Consider the following 7,387-nt stretch of genomic DNA (forward strand, 5'->3'; position numbering starts at 1 on the left):
AATTGAAATATAATAAATGACGTAAGATTTATTGTTTCTTTCATTCCAAATAAACCCAAGTTGATTTCTCTAGCTAACTCCTACGAGGGTGACCTCGGTGGCCAAGTGGTCTAAGTAGTTCTACTACTATAATCACTAGCCAGTCAACACTGATGTTGTGAGCTCGAGCCCCGCTCGTGCGGATGCACTCGACTCCAATCTTAATTGACTAGGATTGTCAGTTTTCCTATCGAAGGTCGGTGGTTTTTTCCGGGCACTCCGGCTTCCTCCATCAATAAAAACAGGCCGCTTCGAAATAGCCCAAATGTGGCGCTTAAAAGTGGCGTTAAAACACCAACAATCAATCAATCAATCTAACTCCTACCCGAATTATTCTTTTCCCTACTGATTATTAATTTTTATTCTGATCATGACGTCAGAAAGAAAGAACACATCTTTTTTACAGATCATTGAACTGTGTCTTCACATCATTTAAAACTTATTTGAAAAACAGATTCTGCCATGGAATCTCGTGGAATACGATAGTTCTGTACTCTCGACAGTTAAAATTTAAGTATTTAAATAACTCGGCGAGCCAACTTGAAGCATAAAAATTTAACCGTTCTATATATATTTAGTATTTTGTATTTGTTTTCAGGAACTTGTTTGATAAAGATGAGGTTGCGAAGTTTATTTATAACAGATAGTGATGCCTTCTAGAAGAACGCATATGTGAAGTTTGTGTTCACATTGACGATGGTTTTAATCATCGTTTGTGTATATATGCTTTTTGAATGATTGAATTGGTACCGGAAAAATTTATTTTCCGTTACATATTTGCCTTCACAGTGTTGATAGTTGACATATATCAAAAAGAGGAAATAGTATTGTCAATTGACAAGCCCAAAATGGGGCGATACCAACGCGGTAACAAACGTCGTTGAAGAAAGACATAGGACAGCATGCACAATACAAAAAAAGAGACACCGACAATCAATAGAACACAAGTTACATTTGTACTACATATATTTTATAAGTTTGTTCGTTCGTTTGTTGATTTATTTGTATGTTTGTTACTAGGTTTTTTTTAAGCTGTCTACAGACGTTTGCCCAATGAATCTTTTTAAAGCAATAACAACAGTATACATTCGACTCGAGTTGTTTCCCTTTTTGGCGGATTTTTAATGAATCTTCGGTGGCGGATTTAAAACTTTAAAACTTTAAAATAAAATTTATACACATTTGCTCCTTCATAAGAACCCCTCTCAAATCCAATACATTTTTTTACGCATTCACTCTTTATTATTCATATGTATCCACTCTTTTCCTAATTCCCGCTGATGTTTGCCATAAAGAGAATATCTGACCAAATATTTTATACAAATAGCGGGGTTATTGTGTTCGTTCGAGTCACATCAATAAGTTACAGAGTAAAAAAAACCAGAGTATTTCAGCGATATCTACCATGGATTGATGTCATGTTATGCTAAACAAAGCTAAAAGGGAGAAACAAAATGTATTCATCATGTATCGCTCATCCGCTGGAGACCTTCGCAAATTCAATTGGTTTCACAAGTACATATTCCTATTTATTTTCTACAAAGCTGAACGATAAACATAGCATTCTAAAGGGCCTATTTATAATTAATCTTTAAATGGCCAGTAAGAAAATAGTTTATGCAAGTTAATTTGAAACTTGCCTACTTTTAGCTAGAAGCCGGGGGGAAATATTCCTAGAATTACAGGGAGCCACCCCGGAAGTGACGTGACAGGATTAGCAGCTAGATCGGAAAAGGTGGTCAATACTTGTAAGAAGGTACTCATTGTAAAATCGTTGAATATGAAGAAAACATATAAAATGTTATGCTATAGTGATACAAATTACGAAACTGTTTTAAAAGTCCATATTAAGTGTACAGTAAACCTACCACTAGCTTATCCCTATTTTGTAAAGAGCTTGCTCCACTGAAAACAAAAATGATTTCAATCACGTCCCTGTCAACTGCACCCACCGATATAAAAGAGTTCAACCCAACTCAAACAGTATCTTCAAATTGGCCATACTAGTATAATTATATATATACATCCGACCATTTTAACATAGTCAGTCCAACTTTCAAAATAACACGCCATCCCTCAACCCCATCAAATGGTAACTCATGCTATTAGGCGAAGCTTTTAAGGGATTTAAAATAACTTTTAAGAAATCTCTTCCTGGACTGAGGTAAAATCAGAACAGTTTTTAAACATTTTTTTTATCACTCTTTCATTTAAGGTATGTAATATCAATCTTGTAAAATAGACTACCAGATATTTTTCCGATCTTGATTTTACCTGTAACCTAAATAAAATATCTTGGGTCAATAAACTGCGGTTAATACACTAATCTTTAGTGTGTGCCTCAGTTAATGACATGATTCGTTTTCCTGCAATTTAAGAGTTATAACAGAAAAATGTTGACGTTACAAAAAAAAATTGGCTGTTTTGCATTCATAATCATGACAACTATAAAAAAAAAACACGATGGCATTGGTTATTTCCTCCGTGCCTTTACATATTACGAAACCTTAGCGATGTCCTACATTGCGACCAATGTGGAATCCTAGTAAGGGGTTTGTTGACGCTTCATTGATTCTGATATAAACCAATTAAATCTACATATACAAAAACTAATAAAACATAGTATAAAACGATCCAATTTCCCATGAATTTTCTCCGATGATAGCACGTGCACATGGAAATGATTTACTAAATTAATCCATCGAAACTTGTTCTTTGATTTTTTAAGACGTGAATAAAAATAATAAAAAGGAGATATTTTTGAGTATTGTTTAATTACGAGTGTATATAGTTTAGTACGTGTGTATATTTTTCAGTACGGGTGTATACATTTTTTAGTATGTGTGTTTATTTTTAAGTACGTGTGTTTATTTCGTTTTTTATAGCTTCTTGGTGGCGAAGTATACCATTACCATTCAAAATATATGTTAAAGGATGCTAAAATTAAAGCACCACACTACTGGCACCAAGACTATGGATATGGTTTGTTTTGTTTCGTATCTTATCTTATCTTATCTTATCTTATCTTATCTTATCTTATCTTATCCAATCTTATCTTATCTTATAATCTTATCGTATCTTATCTTATCTTATCTTATCATATCTTATCGTATATTAGCTTAGCTTAGCTAAATTTAGCTTAGCTTAGCTTTCAATTCGTTTCTCAAGTTTTCTTTTCTTTTCTTTCCTTTCTTTCTTTTCTTTCCTTTGTCTATTTTCTTTTTCTCTTTGTTTTATTGTTTTAGAACATATATAGTGACAATAAAATTGAGTGTAATATACAAGGATATCAATGATCACCAAAAAGCTGAACAACAGACCACACATACAACGGACAATCTACTCCGCCGAAAAAGTGCAAACAAAAACTACATTGTAACAACACTAACTGCAGATAAGAAGACTTATGTATATTTATTCAGACGATGCTTGCATACTATTTTGTTCTCTAACCATATATTTAGTCACTACATATAAGAGAGCAGTACCGGGACCCGGATTATTCCATGTTATTTTATATAATGGAAGAGGCAAGTTGTCACGCTTTACAAATAAGAAAAAAACATTCATGCTTGTAATGATTTTAATTGTATATGCATTATTTTTACTCAGTAGTATTCAGTAATATCCCAATGGTTTGATTTCAAACTTATTAATTCTTTTTCGTCCTCAGATACTTGTATAACTGTGGAAATCTTTATCCGGATATGATGACAGTATGGGTTGCTCTAGATAAATGCACCAAAGAAAATTTCAGTTTGAAAGTAAGTCATTGCTAGATACATGTACATAGGCTACATGTAATAATAATAAGAACTCGATCCCAAAACTTAGTAGTTACGACACAAAATACTACAGATAGCCCATTCCTAAAAATGAATAATTTGCTTTTTTGGTGATTTACTGTTGTTTGATTATAGTTTCTAGTAAATATTCTTCACAACATAGGTTAAGAATGAAATACTAGTAGTTAATTTTTGAAACCTCGCCAGCTGCTGAGGTGTGCCGAATGGTTAAGAATGTTATTACACATTTATCTTTTATTCCATCTCTCGTCACCTTAAATAAATAAACACAAGTACCCTTTTCCTGATTAAACTTTTGAATATATTAAAGTAGGTTGTATATTGTATTCCTGAATAATTTGTTTTTTTGAGCTGTTTATTCCACATTTTGTGTGTTGTGTTTTGTTTATGGTTTTTGTATTATTGTGTATGACTTTTTTTGGCCTATTGTTTAGATCGAAGTAAAATGCTTCAGAACTACCAGCTTGCAACATTGAAAACATGTAATAGAAATACTAATAAACATCCGGTAAACAAGACACACTATTTTAGTTGACGTCATCTTAAATCTCAAATTCGTTCTTGTTAAAAAAAGAATGAATTAAAATCCCAAGATGGCAATCAAAACCGACAAACAACTCAGTGGCCAAAAGAAATAAGACGAACAGACTACTACTCATGGAGTTTCGCAAGGTCGGCTACGAACAACTAAACACTTATAACAACACTCCCAATAAAATTAAAGACTGATCGCTACAAGCCTCACCACAAATAAAGTTAAACTGATCTGCTTCAGACATAATGAAATTACTGAATCACTAGTGGTACCCGTCGTGTTACTCATGGCAGAAAAAAACAACGAATTCGGTGACAACAAGTAAAGGACGACACTAAATAGTGGAACATATCCATTGTCATGAAATACAGATATTTTCATAACCGATTCTTATCTAGAAAACAAGACGTTAGCAAAGAAAGTGCTTTTTTAAATATGATAATCATGCTGGATGTACTAATGACTAAATTTCAAATATTCCCTCTCCATTAGGTTTATTTATTTATTTATTTATTTCAGACTGTCAACTACCTTCCATAGTTCTGACTCAAAACCAAGAAAAGCCCATATTTTGCCTTAATTATGAATATGTAAAGATTATTGGGTTTCTTACACAATGAAATCGAAACATATCAGCCGCGAGCCACTATGTGAAGTTTTTTGGGCAAATGAGCACAGCGACCGAGCAAAAAGGCTCCACATTGTGTCGAGCGGCTGATATTTTACGTTTCTTTTCATTGAAACCCCGATAATTTGTTTATCGTTCTACTACTGTTCTTTTCCTTTCCTTTTTACGCTTCAGGTCAAGTTACAGTAAATGGGTTGTGTCACAGATGCGACCCTATCTTTATTTTATATTATTTAAACATTGTAAAACGGAAAGTTACATATCAACAAAATATAATTTTTTAAAGATGAATCTATGTACTAGAAATTTGAGATTTGATGATTTTAAGACAAATTAAACACGATTTTTGCCGATTTTAAACGCTTTCTATACAAATGTTCACCTATTTTTAGAGACTTCAGTTAGCAATATCGCAGAAAGTAAAAGAAATTAATGCATTATTTTTTCGATTGTCAGTAAAAGTTCAACAAGCCAAGGTTGTATTCAGAATTTAACCACAATCTGTGATATAGCCAATTTACTGTTCCTAGACCTTAAAAAACGACTCATCACACGTCTCAAATCGAGAACTACGGAGCGCCAGAGCAGATTTATATAAGCAAAGGGAAGGACTTTAAATAACTGAATTGGATCTATTATATTTCATTAATTATATCTCATGTTATGCGTTATGTTATTATTGCTTCAATCGTGTGAAAAGAAAGTATTGCTAAGTAGATCTAACTAATTGTCATTATATAGATTCATTAACACAGATTCAAATTATAACAGTAAAGATCGTCTTTCGAATCGATGTTTGGCTTTTCAGTTTCTTGTTCAGCTCTTATATATCGATTACCATACATCCTTATGCAATAGTTATGGTTCTGTCTGTATGATATAAACTGTTTTGTAATAATTTGCATTAGCTAAAATATATGTAGCAACAATTGAAATAAAAAAAATGTCATTAAGTACTCGTAATGCAGATTTTAAGTGGATCAAAAATTGCGGACGCAAAGAACGTCATCCATATGATGAACAAATCGTAGCACAGAAATCCAAGGTTGATGTTATCAGGGAAAAGTGTCGTCATATTTACGCAGAAATGAATCCAGGTTGTATCTAATATTTGTTCTTTACTCTGCCAATTCACATTATATTTTTGATTGTAACATATATCTTTGTGAATTTCATAGATATAGACATTTCATCATTTTTTGTGCTATAATGCATATGAAGTAATAGTTTGACGAATACATATAAGAATGATACCTTTTACAGATTTCAGAGAATTCAATTCTTTGTGCAACATATCATGCTGACCATGTATAATTAATCCCTGGGGTAACCTTCATCACAAATTCTAAATTCTAAACATTTAATATATCATGGCATTACTGCTTCCTTCATTAATAAAAAGCTAGACGCAAAGAAGTTACAAATAGTGAAGAAAGTGGCGTCAAAGTACCAACAATCAATCAATCAATCAATCTAAGCATTTGAATGCAATGAATGAATAAAACCACTGCAACGTTTAGAATTAAATGGCAAAAAAGCACATACAGTTGATCGCAAAATTCATATATCTTAAAGGTCAGTATTGACAGGGGATTTGGGACTAAGTTTCTGAATGATTTCTTAACTTATGAACGTAGAATTTAAGGACGTATATGCTATAAATCTTATCAGTACTGAAGCACTGACTTCTGAATATTTACCACCAACTTATCGTTAAATTGGTAATGTACTGTTGCGATTATGTTTAGAAAAACACACAGCTTTTCCGTCAATATACTGTAATTCCTTCCTGATGTATGCAGGTTTTTTTTTTTGCTCCGTGTTGAATGCCTCACTGTGACTTTGAGATGAAGAACAGCAATGAAAGCGCTGTTCCTATGCTTTTTGTGTGTTTTTGCAGTTAACATAAATACCGAACTCCAAGGTAAATTTAAAAAAGGGGAGTCCATAAAAAATTACATAATCAAACGTTATCAATCAACAGAACGAGTGAAAAAAAACACCATGATCATCTTGTCTAATGTTTATATTCATTATAACTGTTAATTGGAAAATGAATGTATGAAACAAAACTGAAGTAAATACAGAAAAAGAGGTCGACGACACGCGTGGTCAGTAAAAACAGATGATTCCACGAATTTGCCGTATAAGTGATGGTCATCTTGTCTGATGTTTATACTCATTATAACTTTTATGAATGGATACAAAAAAACTGAAGTAAATACAGAAAAAGAATTCGACGACACACGTAATCGGTAAAAACAGACGATTCCATGAAAAAAGGACGATAAGGCAACCAACAAACTAAACAATACTACACATACAACTGAAAATTGAGTAACATGAACTCCACAAAACGCGGACGAGGACTTAGGTGTT

The sequence above is a fragment of the Mytilus californianus genome, unplaced genomic scaffold (assembly GCF_021869535.1).
Source record: "Mytilus californianus isolate M0D057914Y unplaced genomic scaffold, xbMytCali1.0.p SCAF_12, whole genome shotgun sequence".
NCBI classification, from domain to species: domain Eukaryota; kingdom Metazoa; phylum Mollusca; class Bivalvia; order Mytilida; family Mytilidae; genus Mytilus; species Mytilus californianus.